Genomic DNA, 22,823 nt, shown 5'->3' with positions numbered 1-22,823 from the left:
TGCTTGTCACTAGGGCCCGAGTGCCATGATCTCAGATCTGAACCCTTTATGTTTTCATGAATATATTTCAGTTCCTGATCCTATCTTGCAAGTTGTATGCACCTATTACATGTTATGATCTGCATACCCCAAGGTGACAATAATTGGGATTCTTTCTGGTGATTACCGTAGTTTGAGGAGTTCATGTATTCACTGTGTGCTAATGCTTTGTTCTGGTTGTCTATTAAAAGGAGGCCTTAATATCCCTTAGATTTCCTGATGGACCCCGCTGCCACAAGAGGGTAGGACAAAAGATGTCATGCAAGTTCTTATTATAAGCATGTATGACTATATACAGAATTGATGTCTACTACACAACTTGACTTCTTGTAGATTCGTGTTGGGCCTCCAAGCGCAAAGTTTTATAGGATAGTTGCAAATTTCCCTCAAGTGGATGACCTAAGGTTTATCAATATGTGGGAGGCATAGGATGAAGATGGTCTCTCTCAAACAACCCTGCAATCAATACAAGAAATCTCTTGTTTCCCCAACACATCCAATACAATGGTAAATTGTATAGGTGCACTAGTTCGGTGAAGAGATGGTGATACAAGTGTAGTATGGATAGTAGATATAGGTGTTTGTAATCTGAAAATATAAAGACATAGCACAAACGGTATTGCAATGCTTGAAAACAAGGCCTAGGGTTCATACTTCGCTAGTGCAATCTCTCAATAGTGCTAACATAACTGAATCATATGGCAATCCCTCAACGTGCGACAAAGAGTCACTCCAAAGTTCTTATCTAGTGGGGAACATAAGAAGAAATTGTTTGTAGGGTACGAAACCACCTCAAAGTATCATTTCCAATAAATCTATTGAGCTACTCATATAAGTGTCAAAAATAACCCTAGAGTTCGTACTAGAATAACACCATATGATACACATCAGCCAAGTCTAGTGTCACCTAGATACTCCAATGTTACCACAAGTATCCGTGAGTTGATTATACGACATGCATCAAACAACTTTAGATTCATAATATTCAATCCAACACAAAGAACTTCAAAGAGTGCCCCAAGATTTCTACCAGAGAAAGTAGGATGAAAACATGCATCAACCCCTGTGCATAGATTACCCCAATGTCACCTCGGGCATCCGCGAGTTGAATGCAAAAACATACATCAAGTGAATCAATAGAACACCCCATTGTCACCACGGGTATCCATATGCAAGACATACATCAAGTGTTCTTAGATCCATAAAAGTATCAATCCAATAATAGTAAAACCTCAAAGGTAAAAACTCAATTCATCACAACAAGATAGAGACAGGAAAACACCATATGATCCAACTATATTGTCATGGGAAACCATGGCCACCTATGGGGCCAAAGAGCCCCTTTGGGTTCGGCGGGGGGATGGGCACATTGCACAAAGAGTGGAGAAGCGTAACACAGCACGGTATATATCACACAGGCAGTTTTACCCAAGTTCGGGCCGTCGCGAGGCGTAAAACCCTACTCCTGCTTTGGTGGATTGATGGTGGAAAAGCGCAGCGCTCTTGCCCGGCAAGGTTGCCTCGAGGCGAGAGTGGCCACGCGCATATGAATATGAGGGGGTCCGAATCCTTTCTACGGTTTCCATGGGCCTCCTTTTATAGATCAAGGGGTCACCATAATGGCAAATCAGTCTATGTACTGATTAGAGAGCAAACAGTGCTATCATACCTAACTCTGTAGGCTGACAGAGCGCATTAAATGCGTTGCTTAGTGTCACATCACAGCTCGTCCGGCAGGCCCTGCCGGGCCGTTTTGGCAGCTTCACGCCTACTTGCTTCACACGCCTGAGGACGGGTGTTGCTTGGAGGTATTTTCCATAGGAAGTGGCTGCCATGTGGCAAAGAGAAGCCACTTAGTCACTTAGGAGCTTGACACCGCACTGATCGGCGACATGCGTTGCTGTGAGGTGGTGTGGTGGAGTAGTTTGCCTCCATGAGCCTCGGCAAGCCTGCCAGGGTAATCATTGGAGGCTGGCTTCCGGGGCAACCCCAACCTCGCCAGGCTCGCCTGCTCAACAAGGGAGGTTCTTCTGGTAGTGGAATCTTGCCTCTCTGGCTAGTCTTGGTCTTCTTGATCTGCACAATGGTCCTTCAAAGAATTGGTCCCTCGTGTCTTGATCTAATCTTGGTTTTGTAATCTTGCTCCTTGGCCTCTGCACAATCTAGGCAACAGACCTAGGGTTTGTTGCACCGACAGGAGCCCCCGGGCCTGATCCGAACGCGCTGTCGGTAGTCGTCGGGGTAGGCCCTAACTAGTGCACGGGCAGGGGCGTAGAAGTGCCTGGCCCCTTGAGATCTTTGCTTCTTCATTAACTTGACCCCAGGCCAGTTTTCGTTTTTCCCACGCATCGTGTAACGCCAATCATGGTAGGGTCACTCTTGTAATGGCCCGTGAATGACTTTAACGCACGGGCAAGTAACTACCAATTCATTCTTCCTACTATCGGATTTTGGGTTCCGGCAGACCCTTGATGTTCGAACACTGGGGTGCGCGCGGAGATTTCGCCTCCTACCTACCTGCACTCCTCCGCCTTGCTGGGATCTAAACTATGGAAAGAACAACACAAGAGACACAGGGTTTATACTGGTTCGGGCCACCGTTGTGGTGTAATAGCCTACTCCAGTGTGTGGTGTGGTGGATTGCCTCTTGGGCTGATGATGATGAACAATACAAGGAAGAATAGCCTCGCGAGGGTCTGTTCTTGGCTGGGGCGATGAACTGCTGGGAGGAGTTCAGTCACCTTTCTCTCTCTCTCTTTCTGATCGAAACCCCTCTCTTTTCTCCCTTTGCTCTGTGGGTGGCTGGTCCTATTTATAGAAGCCCTGGTCCTCTTCCCAAATATCGAGCGGGAAGGCAGCCAACAATGGCGGGCTAATTTGAAGGGGGACAGCTAGTATCAGCTATCCTGACAAAAGTAGTCTTCGCCTGCACAAAGCTCTAGTGATGACGCCGTCTTTGGGCCCCACGGTGACCTCCGTCTCGTAGTCCTCCTGGTCTTGGTCTCGTTGCACCAAAATGGCAACCTTTGCCTGATGCCTCGGTACTCCACGGCTGCGCTTGCCCCCTTTGCACCAAAGAGGAAGGGAGGACACTGCGCGGGCTGGCACCCGCCTGGCGCCCCCGGTCGTCATGGCTTGCGTCACGGGCACCTCGTGAGGTACCCCACCTTGATCTCTCCGCCTCCTCGTGAGCCAGCCTGACGAGGCCGTGCCTGAGGAAGCTCCGCGTCGTCCGCCCCGCAAGGCTTGGCCCCTCGCGAGGGTCTTGGGTTTGTGTTGGTGAAGATGGGCCGCGCTGGGCCCCCCTTTGAGCCACGCCGCAGGCAGGCAAGTCTGGGGACCCCCGAATGCCGACAATAGCCCCCGGGCCCAAGGCGCGCCCGGACTTGGTCGTGCAGGGAGGCGGAAGGGCAAGAGCGAAGTGCCGCGGGCCCTAATAGCCTGTGGCCTTTGGCGCCGCGTGGCGGTTGGTTGGACGTGGGTGTCTCCACTTCCCCATGGCGCCTCGGCAACTGCACGGATTGGACAAGTCCCTGCATGCAAAGTGGGTCATGATTACCTGCAATCGTGGAGGTAGGCGGTTGGCCTTCGCCGGCTATAAGTACGGACCGGCACGCGCCCTTCCAGTTCATCCCCCCTTGCTTCTCCTTTTTCTTCATGGCCCCGTCGAGGAGGTTCTCGGCCGCAGAGAAGGGGAAGGCTCGCCAGGTTGAGCCCGCCTCTCCCCCCCCCCCCCCCCCCCCCCCCCCCCCCCCCCCCCCCCAAGCGCGGCCGAGGGCGCCCTCGCAAACATCCTGTGGCCACCATGGTGGCTCCCCGCGGCCGTGGAGGCGATCTTCAGCACAGCGACGGGCGCATTGCTGCGGCTGGGGGGCGCGCTCCGGCTGCGCGTCCCCCCAGGCCGCGCTTCCGCGCTGTTGAAGTGCTACCGGAGTTCGTCGTGTGGTTGGCCGAGCCGACTAGCGCCCGGCTTCCACTTCCTCGCTTCCTCCTCGGCGAGCTCCCGGCCGGCGCCCCGGGCGGCCTCTGGCTCCAGGCCGACAGCTGCTGCAGCCGGGCCTCATGGGTCTCACTGGAGGTCTCCGCGGCCGGGAGCCTGTCCCTGGCCCGCGGTTGGCAAATGTTTGCCCGCGCGCGTGGCCTGAGCCGTCGGTGCACCCTACACTTCAAGTTCGACGGCGATGCCACCCTCTACGTGAGGGTGTTTGGGGAAGATGGTCGCCGCGCAGGGTGTTGCCCCGAGGGTGACGACCGCAGCTGGGAACCCAGCTCCAGCGATGATGGAGAGGGCAGCGCTCGCGCGGCTGGCGGCGCTCAGGGTTCCTCAAGATTCTCCAGTTCTTCTTCAGGCGGCGACTCTTCTAGCGGTGGCCGCGGTCAGCCTCCACGCTGTCGTATCTGCTTGGGAGGTGGCAACGTGTCCGCCCGCCATCGCGCCCTGGTGAAGCGCGAGAGGGAGTCCGCCTGAGCTCCGGAGGCAGCTCGGGCCTTCCCTGCGGGCCGGTGTGAGGCGAGCTGCACCAGATTTGTTCTTTCTTTTCCTTTTTCCTGCATAACAAAGATAGTAGTGTGGAGCCTCGCGGGGGCGTGTTTGGGTTATTGCTGTTAATCATTGTTTTGCTTTTGTTATCGTACCTTCCGGCTATGTGCCCGAGCGTGGATAGTTCCCGGCCCCGGCCATGGGGGCGACCGACCCAGGCCCTTTGTTTGTGTCGCGGTGCCCGTGGGGCACGGACTGCGCGAACTCTTTGAATGACTTGGATAGGAACACTCGCGAGGGCGCTCAGCTGCCCCCCTTGCGAGGCCTTGCACAAGAGAAATCGAGGCAGGAGAGTGAAAAGTCGAAGAACCACAAGCCAAAGACGGCAACAACTTCAATAAAACTTCGACCGAGAAGGAACAAGCCAACTGCGGAAAGCAAATGAAAAGCCGCGTCCGGCACCTAATCTAGTCTTCGACGTCTTCTCACCAGCGCGGAGCTAAGTGCTGCCACTGGGCATGGGAGGGAGCCCCAGGGCCTGAGGACAGCGCTCCTGAGACTCCGGGGCGTGTACAGCCCCAGCTCATTATTACGTGAGAGTGTCACGGGCAGCGAGCTTCACAGGCGTTGGCCTTCTTCACAGGCTCTGGGCCTTTTCCAAAATGTGATAGCTTCACAGGCATTCGCCTTCTTCACAGGCTCTGGGCCTTTTCCAAAACGCGATAGCTTCACAGGCATTCGCCTTCTTCACAGACTTTGGGCCTTTTCCAAAACGCAATAGCTTCACAGGCGTTCGCCTTCTTCACAGGCTCTGGGCCTTTTCCAAAACGGGACAGCTTCACAGGCATTCGCCTTCTTCACAGGCTCTGGGCCTTTTCCAAAACGCGATAGCTTCACAGGCATTCGCCTTCTTCATATGCTCTGGGCCTTTTCCAAAACGCGATAGCTTCACAGGCGTTCGCCTTCTTCACAGGCTTTGGGCCTTTTCAGGGGTAGAACCTCCGGAGGTGCTGGATGTTCCATGCATTCTGGACTGGCACCCCTCCTGAGTCTCCAAGCGCGCGGAGCCGGGCCTGGAAACATGAACAACTTTGAACGGGCCCTCCCACATGGGAGAGAGCTTGTGCAGCCCCTCCCTGGAGAGAACCCGCCTGAGCACGAGGTCTCCTACCTCGAGAGTTCTGGGGCGGATGTTGCGGCAGTGATATCGCCGCAGTGCTTGTTGATACCTCGCCGCTCGTAGCGCGGCTTCTCGGCGACGTTCCTCCCCCAGCACGAGGTCCATCCCCCGCATGGCGTCCTGCTACGCCTCGTCGAACGCCAGGACCCGTGCGGAGCGACGTCTGACCTCGTGAGGGAGGACCGCTTCGGCTCCGTAGACCAGGAACAACGGGGTCTCTCCAGTCGGCTTGGTCGCGGTTGTGCGGATGGACCACAACACGGACTGAAGCTCGTCGTACCAACCCCTGTCGCAGGCCTCCAGCTTCTTCTTGAACGTCCTGGTCTTGAGGCCCCTCAGGACCTCCGCGTTGGCTCGCTCGGCCTGGCCGTTGCTTCGGGGGTGCGCCACCGAAGCGTAGCATATCTGCGTTCCAAGGTTAGCATAGTATGTTTTGAAGAGGTTACTGGTGAACTGCGAACCGTTGTCCGTGATGATGCGATTCGGCACCCCAAACCGGCTCACGATGCCCTTGATGAACTTGACCGCGGAACCCGCGGGAATGGTGCGGACAGCCTCTACTTCAGCCCACTTGGTGAACTTGTCCACGGCGACGTAGAGGTAGCGGTAGCCCCCGGGCGCCCGAGGAAACGGGCCCAAGATGTCCAGCCCCCAGACCGCGAATGGCCATGAAAGGGGTATAGTCTGCAAGCCTCCTGCTGGCTGATGGATCTTCTTGGCGTGGAACTGGCAGGCCTTACAAGCTTTCACTAGTTCGACGGCGTCATTGAGCGCGGTGGGCCAATAAAAGCCACTGCGGAATGCCTTGCCGACGAGGGTCCGTGATGATGAATGATGTCCACAGTCTCCGCCGTGTATATCTTCCAGCAGTTCCTTCCCTTGCTCCCTGGAGATGCAGCGCAGGGATACATCGTTTGGCCGCTTCCGGTAGAGCTCTCCATCCTTGATGCAGTATGCCGTGGCCTGGCGTGCCACTCGCTCCGCTTCCTCCTCCTTCTCCGGCAGGGTCCCTTGCGTTAGGTAACTCTGGAGCTCCGCGATCCAACATCCCTCCTGAGGTTCCATCGTCAGGAGCAGGCGTGCTCCTGAGGCCGGGCCACAGGCCGGAGCCCCTGAGGCAGGTGGCTGGGGGAGCTCCTCCCTGGGCTGAGCCGTGTTCGATAATGACGGCAGGGCTGATGGCTTGAAGAGCCGTTCCTCGAAAACGCCAGGCTCCTGAGGTAACCGCCTGGACGCCCGTTTGGCGATGCCGTCAGCCTCCTGATTGGTGCCACGGGGCACATGCTGCAACTCCAACCCCCAGAACTGCTTCTCCATCCTGCGGACCTCCGCTAGGTAGGCTTCCATGTGCTCATCCTTCGGCTCGTACACCTTGTTGGAGAAATTGACAAGGAGCTGCGAATCGCCCTTGATGGTGAGGCGTTTCACCCCCAGGGCAGCCGCGGCCTTCAAGCCCGCTATTAAACGTTCATACTCCGCTATGTTGTTGGAGACCTTTTCACCTTGCTGGAAACAGAGCTGCACGGCGTAATAGAGCTTGTCCTGAGTGGGCGATATAAGCACCGCCCCAGCCCCAGCGCCATGCCTGGAGAATGCCCCATCGAAGTACATGACCCAGCCTTCTGGCGCCTCGCTTCCTAGGGACAGGGACCGATCCTCGTCGGCCTTGAGGCCTGGCGCCTCCGTCCATTCTGCCACAAATTCCGCCAACGCTGCTCCCTTGATGACTCTGGTCGTGCTGAATTCGAGCTGGAATGCTTGCAGTTCTATGTTCCACTCAGCGACCCTTCCAGCTGAATTAGGGCTCCTGAGCACTCTCTCCAGGGGGTCTGGCGAGACGACCTTGATGGGGTGACCCTGAAAATAGTGCCGCAGCTTGCGCGAGGCCACCAGTCGCGCGAGGAGGAGTTTTTGAGGCATGGGGTACCGTGCCCTTGCATCCCGCAACACCGTGTTGACGAAGTACACTGGGTGCTCAACGAGGTGGAGTGTGTCAGCGCTGGTGGCTCCCTTTGGAGACCATGGCGCCTCTTGAGGCAATGAGGCCTCCTGATACTGGCCATCTGGAAGAGGGGCCCCTTCCGCCTCCAGTGCGCCCCTCTGCGGCGGCTGATCCTCCTCAGCCGCGGTGGCAGTTTCTGTGGGCCTTCCTTGTCCCTGTCCTGCCTTGTCCCGGGCTGCTGCCGTGGTTTTGATTCGGCGCTCCTCTCTAACTGCCACCAAGGCTGCGCTGGCGGAGTAGGGAGTGGCGGCGAGGTAAAGTACCAGGGGCTCTTGAGGGCGCGGAGCCACCATGACCGGTGGGCTAGTCAGGTATCTCTTGAGATCCTGGAACACCTTGTTGGCCTCTTTAGTCCACTCGAAGGGCCCCTTTTTCTTCATTAGCTGGAAGAAGGGCAGTGCTCGTTCCCCCAACTTGGAGATGAAGCGCCCTAGCGCGGTCACACGCCCCGTGAGCTTCTGCATTTCTCTGAGGGTCTTTGGCGGGCTCATGTCTTCCACCGCCTTGACCTTCTCCGAGTTAGCCTCGATGCCTCGGTGGGACACGAGGAAACCCAAGAGCTTGCCTGAGGGGACTCCGAACACACACTTCTCTAGGTTGAGCCGTAGGTTCACTGCGTTGAGGCTCGTGAAGGTTTCCTCCAAGTCTTGTATCAAGGTCCTGGCCTCCCGAGACTTTACCACAATGTCATCGATGTAAGCTTCAACATTCTTCCTGAGCTGCGGGCCCAAGGTGATGTGCATCAGCCGCTGGAAGGTCGCCCCTGCGTTACGCGGCCCGAATGGCATGCATGTGTAGAAGTACACCCCACACGCGGTTAGGAAGGCTGTCTTCTCGACGTCTTCTACCGCCATCTTGATCTGGTGATACCCAGAGAAGGCATCCAAGAAGCATAACAGGTCGCATTCCGTAGTGGAATCGACGATCTGGTCGATGCGGGCGAGCGGGAACGGATCTTGAGGGCATGCTTTGTTGAGGTTGGTGAAGTCGACACACATGCACTCCTTCCCTCCCATCTTTGGCACAACGACAGGGTTGGCCAACCAATCCGGGTATCGGACCTCGCGAATGACCCCAGCGGCTTCTAATTTGCGGGTCTCTTGGATGATGAAGGCCTGCTTTTCTGTGGACTGCTGCCTGGCCTTCTGCTTCACAGGGCGCACGTTGGGGCACACGTTGAGGTGATGCTCGATTACACTCCTGGGGATCCCTGCCAACTGGTCAGGCTCCCAAGCGAATACCTTCTTGTTTGCGCGCAGGAACCCGACCAGGGCCTTCTCCTACTCGGGTTTGAGGTGGGCGCCTATGGTGAAAGTGGCGTTGGTGGACCCGTCCTCATCGACGGGTATCTGCTTGGTTTCTGCCTTGTCTTGGGTGAACAACTGTTTCTTCTTGGCGGGTGCAGCCCCCTTGGGCCCGGGGGTCTCCAAGTCGGCGGGCTGTGCCGACGCTGCCGTCTTGAAGGCGAGCTTGAGCACCCGCAGCGCGTCCCTGGTGTCCCCGTGCACAGTGAGGACACCGCTGCTCCCGGGCATCTTCATGAGGTTGTACGCCGGGTGCGTCGCGGCCATGAACTGGGCCAGCGCTGGGTAGCCGAGGATGGCGTTGTAGGGGAGGCCGATGGGGGCGATGTTGAAGTCGACCAGCTCCATGCGGAAGTTGTCGTAGGTGCCGAAGGTTACTGGGAGCCGGATCTGTCCCAAGGAGCTGGATGACTCGCCCCCAATGCCTGAGAAGGGCTGGCTGGGTTGCAGCCGTTCCAGGGGTATGCAGAGGAGGTTGAAGGCCTCGACCGAGAGCATGCTGGGGCCCGCGCCGCCATCAATGAGGGTTCTGGTGACGGCCACCTGGCAGATGGTGGGGGTGCACAGCATGGGGAGCGCACTCGAGCAGGCCGGGTTGGAGGGGTGGTCCTCCGAGCTGAAGGTCAGGCCGGTCTCGGGCGCCGCCCGGTCTAGGGGAGCCCCCTGCCGCGTGGAAGCGGCGCTGACCCGGCGGATGAACGGCTTGACGTGGTGACTTGTAGGCGGCGCCTGCGAGCCGCCCTAGAGGGCCGCGACGACCGGGGGTGTTGGTGCAGCGCGATGGACGGGGGAGAGGTCATGGGGCTCCATGGGCGCGTGGAGCGTGCGGGACGAAGAACTAGCTGGGGTGAGCGAGGGAGTTGCGGTGCGGCCGTCTTGCCGCACGGACAGATGCTGGGACGATGCTTGCTGCTCGTCCCCCATCGGGACGGTGGCGGTGTTGACGGCAGGTGACGGGGAACGGCGAGGACGCCGGCCGACAGGGGCCGTCTGGGCGACGCGGGAAGCGAGTGCGGCCCGGCGCTCGGCACGGGCCCGACGAGCGTCAGACATGGGCATGATGGTCGGAGGAGAACGGGGTGGTGGAAGACGAATCCCGGTGCACCCCTACCTGGCGGGCCAAATGTCAGATTTCGGGTTCCGGCAGACCCTTGAGGTTCGAACACTGGGGTGCGCGCGGAGATTTCGCCTCCTACTTACCTGCACTCCTCCGCCTTGCTGGGATCTAAACTATGGAAAGAACAACACAAGAGACACAGGGTTTCTACTGGTTCGGGCCACCGTTGTGGTGTAATACCCTACTCTAGTGTGTGGTGTGGTGGATTGCCTCTTGGGATGATGATGATGAACAATACAAGGAAGAACAGCCTCGCGAGGGTCTGTTCTTGGCTGGGGCGATGAACTGCTGGGAGGAGTTCGGTCACCTTTCTCTCTCTCTCTCTTTCTGATCGAAACCCCTCTCTTTTCTCCCTTTGCTCTGTGGGTGGCTGGTCCTACTTATAGAAGCCCTGGTCCTCTTCCCAAATATCGAGCGGGAAGGGAGACAACAATGGCGGGCTAATTTGAAGGGGGGCAGCTAGTATCAGCTATCCTGACAAAAGTAGTCTTCGCCTGCACAAAGCTCTGGTGATGACGCCGTCTTTGGGCCCCACGGTGACCTCCGTCTCGTAGTCCTCCTGGTCTTGGTCTCATTGCACCGAAATGGCAACCTTTGCCTGACGCCTCGGTACTCCGCAGCTGCGCTTGCCCCCTTTGCACCAAAGAGGAAGGGAGGACACTGCGCGGGCTGGCACCCGCCTGGCGCCCCCGGTCGTCATGGCTTGCGTCAGGGGCACCTCGTGAGGTACCCCGCCTTGATCTCTCTGCCTCCTCGTGAGCTAGCCTGACGAGGCCGCGCCTGAGGAAGCTCCGCGCGAGGCTTGGCCCCTCGCGAGGGTCTTGGGTTTGTGTTGGTGAAGATGGGCCGCGCTGGGCCCCCCTTTGAGCCACGCCGCAGGCCGCAGGCAGGAAAGTCTGGGGACCCCCGTTCCCAGAATGCCGACACCCACCACGCCCTTATCCTTAGCCATGTATGTTGCATGCACCAAGTGGGGTAGGTAACGGAGGCGCGTGGTGTGGGAGGGAACCAAGGCAGGGGCCCGATCTTCTCAGATTGGTGGAGGAGGGCGGCGGTTACTCATCACGGGGTTGGCTCCCTACCCCGGCCCACCTATAAAGGGAGGGGCGGGGAGGAGCAGAGGCCTTCATCCTCACATCCCTTCACCTCCATCCTCACCTTTCTGCTGTCCATGCCGAAGGGGAGAGCCCGGGGCCTGGCCCCCAGACATAGCTTGAATTTGGGAATGCCGAGTGCTCGTGCTGATTCTTGGGGAGTGAGCCTGGTCCAGGTCCGGAGGAGGTGCGGCAGACGAGCCGTCTGTGGTGTGGGAGATATCAAGATTTCCCATTGTCATCAAATGCTTGTCTCTTTTGCCTCAATCATCTGCCTGTCGGAGAGTGTGGAATCTCGCCGTGAGCCTCTGCGGCTCGTGGGCCTGGCGACCAAGTTCTTGGAACCTTCGACGCCCGTCCTGGATGCAGGGCTAGGGGTTGTTGGTAATCCCAACACTGGTCCCTCCAGCGGAACCGGGGTCGACATTGAAGAGAGGGGCGCCTTCCTACCTACCAAGGTGGGGAGTGGTGTGCCCCGAGCCCCCTGGTCGTCTTGGCCCTTGGCCGCTTCTCCGAGGAAGGTGTCGGGCTGGAGGTCCGGCGTTTCCCTGGAGAGGTGTTGATGAAGACGAAGCCAGGGAAGACGCAGAAGGCGGGAGGCAGGCCATCGGGGCAGAGTACGATAGCACCTACGCGTTCATCTCGTCCTGGCGACATGCCGCCTCGTCTTTCTGTCCTTCCCCTCCCTTCCCCGGCACCATCATCACCGGCCTCCCGGTCACCGGGGAGGGGGTCACTCTCCTGGTGCCTTTGCCTCCTCCAGCAGTCTTCCATCTAAGCTCCGATGGCCCTCCCTGCTGATGCATGTGCTGGGGCTTCTGACTGGCCCTGGAGGTGGTGATCAGGGCACCACTAAGCTGCTCCTTCCGCCCTCCTCCTTTGCAGCCTTTCCACTCCTGATCCTGTTAGGCTACGCCTGACAGACCCTGACGAGATTGGGGTGGTGTCTGCTTAGCCACCCCTTTTGCCCCCTTCTCTTCCCACCGCAATACCTGGGATAAGAGGGACAGGGAGAGGAGTTTAGGGGAACTTATCTTTTTTTTAATCTTAAATCTGTAGGCACTTGCCAAATTTTAGTTCAAATAATGTAATCTCTTGAATCCAAGTTTGTGTTCTATAAGGTCTGTACTTGTTTGATCAGCATATTAATGAAAAAGATAAACCTTGCCGGGGACTCGTGCATGTATACGTCCATGTAGAGGTGGGGTGCCTCCATACTTTTAAGTAAACAATTTGCCCCCGACAGGCTATCCCGTCGGTACACTCCGTTTTGTTGCCAGGGAGTTAGGCCTACTGGGCACAAATCATGAAGAGGGACCAGCCCGCCGCCACTCTTCTTTTCACCAAAGGCCACTATGACCATCCTGACCGAAGCAATGTTCGAGTCAAGGGATGGGAGCACCTGAGTTTCCAAAAGCGGCGAGGTTTTCTTATGCACAAGTCTTTACTTACCGAAACACGTATGGATAAGAGAAAGAACTTATCTGTTTGGCTTGCCGCAGATCACAGTGTAGGCTCATCTTTCCATCTCCTCTTGGAGACCAAGTCCATACCAGGATCCTGCAATTTATGCAGACGGAATTGATGCCAGATGCGATCTTATCTACATGAACATGCGATGCTCATGAAATGCTTATGCATGCATGCAACTTGTCGGGGGGGCTCAGCGCTTTGTTTATTTCTCTGTTGCTCAAGGTCTGCGCCTGGCTTTGTACAAGGGGTTACATGCAACTGAGGCAAGGCATGTACAAAAGGGTGGTTGTCAGGTAGGGCCCGACAGCCGTGCCTTACGGGTAGAACTTGCGGAGATGCTCAATATTCCATGAGTTTTGCAATTGAATGACATTTCTGGTCTCCATACGGACTATGCCAGGTCTGGTAACTCATACTATCCAGTAAGGGCCTTCCCACTTTGGCGTCAACTTGTTTGCACCCTTGGCGGAATGAACGCGCATAAGCACAAGGTCGCCTTCCGCAAAACACCGGGTATGAACCCTGTGGCTGTGATGACGACGCAGGGCTTGCTGGTAGCGTGCAGCACGCGTAGCAGCCCGAAGACGGTTCTCCTTTAGAAGCACAGCGTCATCACGTCATTGCTGAACCTGCACTACTTCATCGTAGGCAAGCAGTCAAGGTGACCCATAAATGAGTTCCGTGGGGATAACTGCTTCTGCCCCATAGACCAGGGAGAAGGGAGTCTACCTGGTAGCTCGATTTGGTGCCATTCTGAGGGACCAAAGAACCACTGGCAGCTCGTCGATCCATCACCTGCCGCACTTCTGAACCATGCGGCTGTTCTCGTCTTGAGTCCTCACAACACTTTAGCATTTGCCCTCTCAGCTTGTCCATTGCTTCTGGGATGTGCAACAGAGGCAAATGAGGTCTTGCTTCCGACGGCATGAACATATTGTATGAAGGCGCGGCTCATGAACTGGGTGCTGTTGTCAGTGATGATCCGGGCAGGGACCCCGAAGCGGCACACCAATCCTTTCAAAAACTTGATAGCTGACTGAGCAGTCACCTTTCTCATGGCTTCTACTTCAGGGCACTTTGTAAACTTGTCAATGGCAACGATCAAGAATTCAAAGCCCCGGCAGTTCGGGGGAAAGGGCCGAGGATATCAAGCCCCAGACCGAAAACAACCATGACAAAGGGATTGCCTAAAGAGCTTGGGCAGGAAGATGGGTGTTTTTGGAATGGAACTAGCAGGCTTCACATTTGGTAACGAGCTCGACTGCATCTTTGAGAGCTGTGGGCCAATAGAATCCTTGCGGGAATGCTTTCCCAACCAACGCCCTTGATCCAATGAGGGAGCCGCACATGCCTTTGTGTAGTTCTATCAACAGTTCCTTCCTTCTTCCCCGCAAATGCACTTCAATTTCAAACCATTGGGCCACCTTCTGTATAGTGTGTCATCGAAAAACTGATACATACTGGCCCTCGGGGTAACTCTTTCAGCTTCTTCTTGCTCTTCGGGAAGTTCTCCGGTTTGGAGGAAGTGGATAATGTGCCTTGCCCAAGTTGGAGCCTGAGGCTCGGCAACAAGGACTAGCGGCACCTCCTCATTCGCGGGGGCATGTTCCTCGACTGCAGGGACCAGTGTCCCGGCAGGAGGGTGTAGCCCGGCAATCGAAGGGGAGTTGTTTCCGGCAGGGTCCATGTCAGGAGCCCCGATGGGCTTTACCGGGAGAGGCTTACCGGAGTACAATTTCCTCCTCTTTCGGGCCATTGTTGCTGGGGATAAGGAGGAATGAGTAAGATGGAGAACAGAAGTTCCTAGTTCCACAAGAAGCTTCTGCGCAGCACACTTTGACAGATGATTAGCAATGTTGTTTTTCGCATGGGGTAAGTGCTCTGTTTGCAATCCGTCAAAGTGCTCCTATAATCTCCTCACTTGCTTGATGAATGCCTCCATCAATGGACTATGGTAATCCTTGTTGACTTGTATCACCACAACTGGTGAATCTCTTCGAATGATCACCTTCTTGATTCCCAATTCAGTGGCAATCCTGAGCCTGGGAATGAGACCTTCATGCTCTGATGTATTGTTGGTTCCCTCCTCCCAGGGAAAATGCGTCAGGACAACGTACTTCAGCTGATCTCTAGTGGGCGCAATGAAAAGCACACCAGCCCCTGCACCTTGTAGGGAGAAGGCACCGTCGAAATACATAATCCATTCTTGGGGCACTTCCTTGTCGGGAATAACTGTTTCCAGCACTTCATCAGGGGTTGGCGTCCATTCTGCAATAAACTCTGCCAGTGCCCTGCTCTCATTGTTGATGTGCTTTCAAACCTCAAGCCAAAGCTGGGTAACTCCAATGCCCACTCCACTATTCTCCCAGTAGCCTCTGGGTTTTAGAGTATCCTTTGCAAAGGAAAACGGGTGACCATCGTGATCTCATGGGCCTGGAAGTACTGGTGCAGTTTCCTTGAGGCCATGATGAGGCCAAGAATCAACTTTTGCACGCCAGAGTACCTGGATCTAGCCCCCTACAATAGGGAGCTGACGAAGTACACTGGACGTTGCACCACTTTCTTCCTTGCTGCATCCTTGGGGTGGCCTCCGCTGTTGTGCTCCTCTTTGTCCTGATCCACATCTGGGCTTGTCGGGCTGTTCTCACTCTCTGTCTCTTCTACTTCCTACTGCGCCACTAGGGCTACGCTAACCACTTGATTAGTCGCCGCTAAGTATAATAGCAATGGCTCTCGTGGATTGGGAGCAACGAAAGTGGACACAAAGGACAAGTAGGTCTTCAAATCTTGCAATGGTGTGTCTGCTTCTGGAGTCCACTTCATGGGCCCTGTCTTCTTCAAAATTTTGAAGAATGGCAAGGCGCGCTCGGCAGACTTGGAGATGAATCTGCTAAGCGCGGCAATGCACCCTATCAGACGCCTCACATCTTTAACTATCATCGGTGCCTGAATCTGCTCGATAGCCTTGATCTTGTCGGGGTTGGCTTCTATCCCACGATGGGATAAAAGAACCCAAGTAGCTTGCCGGAGGGAACGCCAAACACACACTTCTCCGGGTTCAGCTTCAAGTTGATCTTGCGCAGATTAGCAAATGTCTCCTCCAAATCCTGGATGAGGGTTGATCTATCCTTGGTCTTGACCACAATATCATCCATATATGCTTCAACGTTTTTCACGGAAACCACGGCCACCTATGGGACCAAGGGTACCTTGCTGGTTTGGCGGGGGGACGGCACGTTGCACAAAGAGCAGAGGAGCGTGGGGCAGCATGGCAGAGAGCACACGGGCAGTTTTTACCCAGGTTCGGGCTGCCATGAGGCGTAAAACCCTACTCATGCTTTGGTGGATTGATGGTGGAAAAATGGTGGTGGTCGCAGGGTTGCCTCAAGGCGAAACGGCTACATGCGTATGAAATTTCAGGGGGTGGATTCGCTAACACAAGGTCCAACCCTTTCTAAGGTTGCTTTGGGCCTCCTTTTATAAGGGGTCACCACAGTGGAAAATTAGACATTATGCATGGATAAGATAGCAAATAGTGCTATCATACCTAACTCTGCAGGCTGACAGAGCGCATTAAATGCGTCGCTCAACATCACATCGTCGCTTGTCTGGCAAGCCTTGCCGGGCTGTTTTCCAAGCTTCGCGCCTGCTCGCTCAACACATCGTAGGACGGGTGTCGTCTGTAGGTATTTCCTGTAGAAAGAGGCTTCCATGTAGCAAATGGCTACCACTTAGTCACTTTGCGGCTTGACACGGCACTGATCGACGACGTGCGTCCTGGTGAAGTGGTTTGGTGAGGTGGCTCCACCTCCGCGAGTCTCGGCAAGCCCTGTCGGGGCGTATTGGCAGTTTTCTTTCGGGGGGCGTCCTCACCAGGCTCGCCTGCCTGGCAAGGGAGGCTTTTCTTCTGGTGGTTTCTTACTTCTCTAGCTTGGTCTTGGTCCTCTTGATCTACACGTTGGTCCTTTGAAGATCTTGAGCTCTTGAACTTTGGCCAGATCTTGGTGATGTAATCTTGCTCCTGTGCATGTGCACAGTTTGGGCAACAGACCCAGGGTTTGTTGCACCGACATAAGCCCTCGGGCCATCCCCGAACACGCTGTCGAGCGTCGTCGGGGTACTAATAAGTGCACAGGCAGGGGTCCGGAAGAGGCTGGCCCTTTGAGGTCTTCTTTGCTTCTTCATTAATCTTGAGCACGGGCCAGTTTCCTGTTTTCCCGCTCGTCGTGTAAAGCCAATCGTGGTGGGGACATTCTTGTAATGGCCCATGAATGACTTTAACGCACGGGGTAGAAACTGCCAATTCACTCTTCCCACCACGCCCTTATCCTTAGCCATGTATGTTGCATGCATCGTGCAGGGTAGGTAGTGGGGGCGCGTGCTGCCGGAGAGCATCAAGGCGAGGGCCTGGTCTTCTTGAATTGGCAAAGGAGGGCGGTGGTCGCTCGTTGAGGGAGCGGCTCCCCTCCTCGGCCCGCCTATAAAAGGAGGGGCGAGGGGAGAGCAGAGTCATCCATCTTTGCATCCCTTCTCCTCCATTTTCTGCCTCCTGTTGGTTATGTTGAAGAGAAGAACCTGGGGCCAGGCCCCGAGCTCTAGTTTAGAGCTTCGCACGGACCCAAGGGGGGCACTCGGGTGGCGCGGTGATAACACCGGAGGTGGTGACTCCGGAGCTCTCGTCGTCGGGTCGTCCGTAGCTCTGCTTCTAGTGAGAGGGGACGCGAACGACACCATGCCGAGGAATGTAGTAGGCACTAGGCGTGGTAGTCGGTTGCTCCCCAGTCTTTCTTCCTTCGTGGCACTGGGGAGGGGTCACCGAAAGGGTTTGCCGCCAGCAAAGGCGAACCTAACTCCCTCTGGGTGCCATCCTCTTGCCGTGCAGGAGGGCCATTTGCTCCCATACATGTCTTCGAAACGTGTGGTGGTTTCTGATGTCTGGGTCGTTGGGGACGACCATGCTCTTTGTGGGATAAACCGAAGAGCATGGTGTCCAGCGCGGCTGTCGTGCTGAGGTCTTCGGGTGGCAGTGATGCGAACGGCGGCGGCAACCCACGATGCATCAAGAACGGGGACGATCATTTCGACGAGTCGTGTTTGCCGGTGACTCCGTGTCCCCCATCTGGTCCTCCACCAGTGTCACCATCCGCGCCTGACCTTTGGTTTCTTCATCCTTGCTAAGAAGCGGCGCCATCCTGATCCTCGGGAGGCGCCGAATCCCAGCTGAGTCCGCCTCCAGTCTCCTCGATCCCTTCCTGAAGGAGATGGACAAGGGAAAAGGAATCACGGGGCACTTATCTTTTGTCACTCTTAAATTTGTAGGAACCTGCCAAATTTTAGTTCAGATAATGTAATCTCTCGAGTCTATGTCTGTGTTGTGTAAGGTTTGTACTTGTATAATCAGCATATTAATGAAAAAGATGAACCTTGCCGGGAACTCGTGCATGTATATGTCCATGCAGAGGTGGAATGCCTCTTTGCTATAAATAAATGAGTTCTCCCTGGCAGGCTATCCTGCCGGTACCCTTTTATTTTATTGCCGGAGAACTGAGCCTACTGAGCATAAACAAAGGGACCAGCCCCCCCCCCCCCCCCCCCCCCCCCCCCCCCCCCCCCCCCCCCCCCCCCCGCCCCCCCCCCCCCCCCCCGCCAATATCATTTCACCAAAGGCCACTGCGACCATCTTGGCCAAAGCAATGTTCGAGTCAAGGGATGGGCGCACCTATGTTTCAAAGAGCAGCGAGGTTTTCTCATGCACAAGTTTCAACTTAGAGGACATTTATGGACAAGAGGTAGAACCTATCTGTTTGGCTTGCCGGAGATCACAGTGCTGGTTCATCTTCCCAACTCCCGGTAGAGGCCAAGCTCACGGCAGGAACCTGCAGCCTTATGCAGATGGGAATGATGCAAGATGTGACCTTATCTACATGCAATTGCAATGCTCATGAAATGCTTATGCAATTCTCTTGAAATGCTCATGCATGCATGAAAATTGTAGGGGGCCCCCAACGCTTCATTTTATTTCTCTGTTGCCCAGGGTCTGTGCCTGGCTTTGTACAAGGGGTTACATGCAACTGAGGCAAGACATGTACAAAAGGTGGCTGTCGGGCAGGGCCCGACAGCCACGCCTTATGGGTAGAACTTGCGGAGATGCTCAATATTTCTTGAGTTTTGCAATTGAATGCCATCTCCGGTCTCTAGACGGACTACGCCAGGTCTGCTGACTCGAACTACCCGGTAAGGGCCTTCTCACTTCGGCGTCAACTTGTTTGTACCCTTGGCAAACTGAACGTGCCTAAGGACAAGGCCTCCTTCCTCAAAACACCGGGCATGAACCTTGTGGCTGTGGTTGCGACACAGGGCTTGCTTATAGCGTGCAGCACGCGTAGCAGCCCGGAGACAGTTCTCCTCAAGTAGCACAGCGTCGTCACACTGGTGCTGATCTTGCACTACTTCATTGTAGGCAAGCACTCTAGGTGACCCATAAATGAGTTCCGTGGGCACAACTGCTTCTGCCCCATAGAGTAGGGAGAAGGGAGTTTGCCCGGTAGCTCGATTTGGTGTCGTTCTGAGGGACCATAGAACTACCGGCAGCTCATCGATCCACCGCCTGCCGTGCTTCTACGGCGTATCAAAGGTTCTTGTCTTGAGTCCTCGCAGCACTTCAGCATTCGCCCTCTCAGCTTGCCCATTGCTTTTGGGATGCGCGATAGAGGCAAATGATATCTTGCTTCTGAGGGCATGAACATATTGCATGAAGGCGCGGCTCGTGAACTGGGTGCCGTTATCGGTAATGATCCTTGCTGGGACTCCAAAACGGAACACCAATTCTTTCATGAACTTGATAGCTGACTGTAGTCCCCTTTCTCACGGCAGCTACTTCCGGCCACTTTGTAAACCTATCGATAGCAACGAACAAGAATTCAAAGCCCCGGGTAGCTCGGGGGAAAGGGCCGAGGATATCGAGCCCCCAGACCGAAAACAGCCATGACAAAGGGATTGTTTAAAGAGCTCGTGCAGGCAGGTGGATGTTATTGGAATGGAACTCGTAGGCTTCACATTTGGTGACTAGCTCAACCACATCTTAGAGGGTTGGGCCAATAGAATCCTTGCCGGAATGCTTTCCCAACTAATGCCCTTGATCCAATGTGGGAGTCGCACATGCCTTTGTGTACCTCAGCCAGCAGTTCCTTTCCTTCTTCCCGGCAGATGCACTTCAATTTCACACCATTTGGCCTCCTTCTATATAGAGTGGCATCGACAAACTGATACATACTAGCCCTCCGGGCTACTCTTTCAACTTCATCTTGGTCATCGGGAAGTTCTTCGGTTTGGATGAAATGGACGGTGTGCCTTGCCCAAGTTGGAGCCTGGGTATCGGCACAAGGACTAGCGGCACCTCCTCAGCTGCAGGGGCACATTCCTCATTCGCGAACCATAGGCCCGGCTGGAGGGTGCGGTCCGGCAAGTGATGGGGAGTTGTTTCTGGCAGTGTCCCTACCAGGAGCCCCGGGAGGCTCTATCGGGAGAGGCTTGCCGTAGTCCATATTTCTCCTTTTCTGGGCCATTTTTGCTAGGGATACGAAGGGCTGAGTAAGATGGAGAGCAAAATTTCCTGGTTCCACAGGAAGCTTCTATGTAGCACACTTTGACAAATGATCAGCTATGCTGTTTTCCGCACGGGGTACGTGCTCTGTTTGCAATCCGTCAAAGCGCTCCTCCAATCTTCTCACTTCCTCAACGTATGCCTCCATCAATGGACTTTGGTAATCCTTGTTAACTTGTCTCACCACAAGCTATGAATCTCCTCGACTGATCGGCTTCTTGATTCCCAATTCTGCGGCAATCCTGAGCCCGGCAAGGAGCCCTTCATACTTTGTTGTATTGTTGGTCGCCTCTTCCCGGGCAAAGTGCATTTGGATGACTTATTTCAAGTGCTTCCCAGAGGGGGCAACGAGAAGCACGCCATCCCCTGCACCTTGTATGGAAGAGGCACCACCGAAATATATGATCCACTCTTGGGGTGCTGAGGGAGTCCTGAATTAAGGGGTCCTTGGACAGCCGGACTATATACGTTGGCCGGACTGTTGGACTATGAAGATACAATATTGAAGGCTTCGTCCCGTGTCCAGGTGGGACTCTCCTTTGCGTGGAAGGCAAGCTTGGCGATTCGGATATGTAGATCTCCTTCTCTGTAACCGACTCTGTGTAACCCTAGCCCCCTCCGGTGTCTATATAAACCAGATGGTTTAGTTCGTAGGACAACAACAATCATAATCATAGGCTAGCTTCTAGGGTCTAGCCTCTACGATCTCGTGGTAGATCAACTCTTGTAATACTCATGTCATCAAGATCAATCAAGCAGGAAGTAGGGTATTACCTCCATCGAGAGGGCCCGAACCTGGGTAAACATTGTCCCCCGCCTCCTGTTACCATCAGCCTTAGACACACAGTTTGGGACCCCCTACCCGAGATCCACCGGTTTTGACACCAACATTGGTGCTTTCATTGAGAGTTCCACTATGCTGTCACGTAAAGGCTTGATGGCTCCTTCGATCATCGGCAACGATGCGATCCAGGGTGAGGTTTTTCTCCCCAGACAAATCTTCGTATTCGGCAGCTTTGTACTGCGGGCCAACTCGCTTGGACATCTGGAGAAGATCGAGAGCTACGCCCCTGGCCATCAGGTGAGGTTTGGAATCTTGAACTATACTGTCGACATCCGTGGAGACTTGATCTTTGACGGATTCGAGCCCATGTCAGGTGTGCCGCACAGTCACGACGAGCATGACTTAGCTCTGCCGTCGGACAGTGTTCGGGAGATCACACCTGTGGCTACTCTAACCCTCAATCCGGAGCAGATCATGCCATCCAAGGATGGGTGGATGGACCCCGCCACGGAGGCCGCACACTCAGCGGCGATAGAGCCGAATACTAACTTCACCTCCTATGAGACCTGTGTTACCGGACCCTTGGATTCATCCCCGGCCACAGGCTCCGAACCGCCTGCGTCCGTGCCTATCCAAATCTGATTGGGCACTGATCATGGAGTTTACCTCCGCAGATATTTTTCAGCACTCGCCCTTGGGCGATGTGCTAGATTCATTGAGGTCTCTCTCCTTGTCAAGAGACCCTTGGCCGAACTATGTCCGTCTTGAGTGGGAAGCGGACGACAAAGAAATTCATTCCCCACGCACCACCCACTTAATAGCCACTGTCGACGACTTAACCGACATGCTTGATTTCGGCTCCGAAGACATCAACGGTATGGACGACGATGCAGGAGAAGAACAGGAACCACCACCCATAGGGCGCTGGACAACCACCTCATCATATGATATATATATATATATATATATATATATATATATATATATGGTGGACACCCCTAAAGAAAGCGATGGCAATAAGGCAACGGAGGATAATCCCCTCGAGAAGCAATCTAAGCACCGGCGTCATCGGCGCTGCTCAAAGCCCCGCCATAGCAAAAGTAGCGATATAGGCACAAAAGACAATAACGCTGCGGATAGTGCCGAAGACGAAGACAATCCCCACCAGCCAGGCTTCGAGCGGGAGGATGGGCAAGCTAGCCCTAAGGAACAGGCGACAGACGGAGAATCAGAGGATGACAATTACATGCCCCTCTCCGAAGACGAGGTGAGCCTCGGCGACGAAGAATTCATGGTGCCTGAGGATCCCGTCGAGCAGGAGCGCTTCAAGCGCCGGCTTATAGCCACAACAAAAAGCCTGAAGAAAAAGCAGCAGCAGCTTCAAGCTGATCAAGATCTGCTAGCGGATAGATGGAGTGAGGTCCTAGCAGCCGAGGAATACGAACCCAAGAGCCCAATCAAAAGTTACCCAAAGCGCAGGTTGCTACCCCAACTCGAGGAGGAAGCATTAAAGCCTACACTACCAGCGTATGATGCGGCTGACCGGCCACCTCGTGGCCGAGACAAAGCGGCATATAAGCCCGAAGTCCAGCCCGCTCCCCGTCGCCAGTCAAACAAAAACACCAAGGCCCGGGGCTACACGCAGGACCTGTGAGACGTATAGGAAAACAAAGCAGGACATACAAGATCGATCTACGGATCACGGGGGCGCGCCCCAACGCGTGATGACGACCGTCACGCCGGATAT

Source organism: Triticum urartu, chromosome 6 (assembly GCF_003073215.2).
Source record: "Triticum urartu cultivar G1812 chromosome 6, Tu2.1, whole genome shotgun sequence".
NCBI classification, from domain to species: Eukaryota; Viridiplantae; Streptophyta; class Magnoliopsida; order Poales; family Poaceae; genus Triticum; species Triticum urartu.
This window is presented reverse-complemented; position numbering follows the sequence as displayed.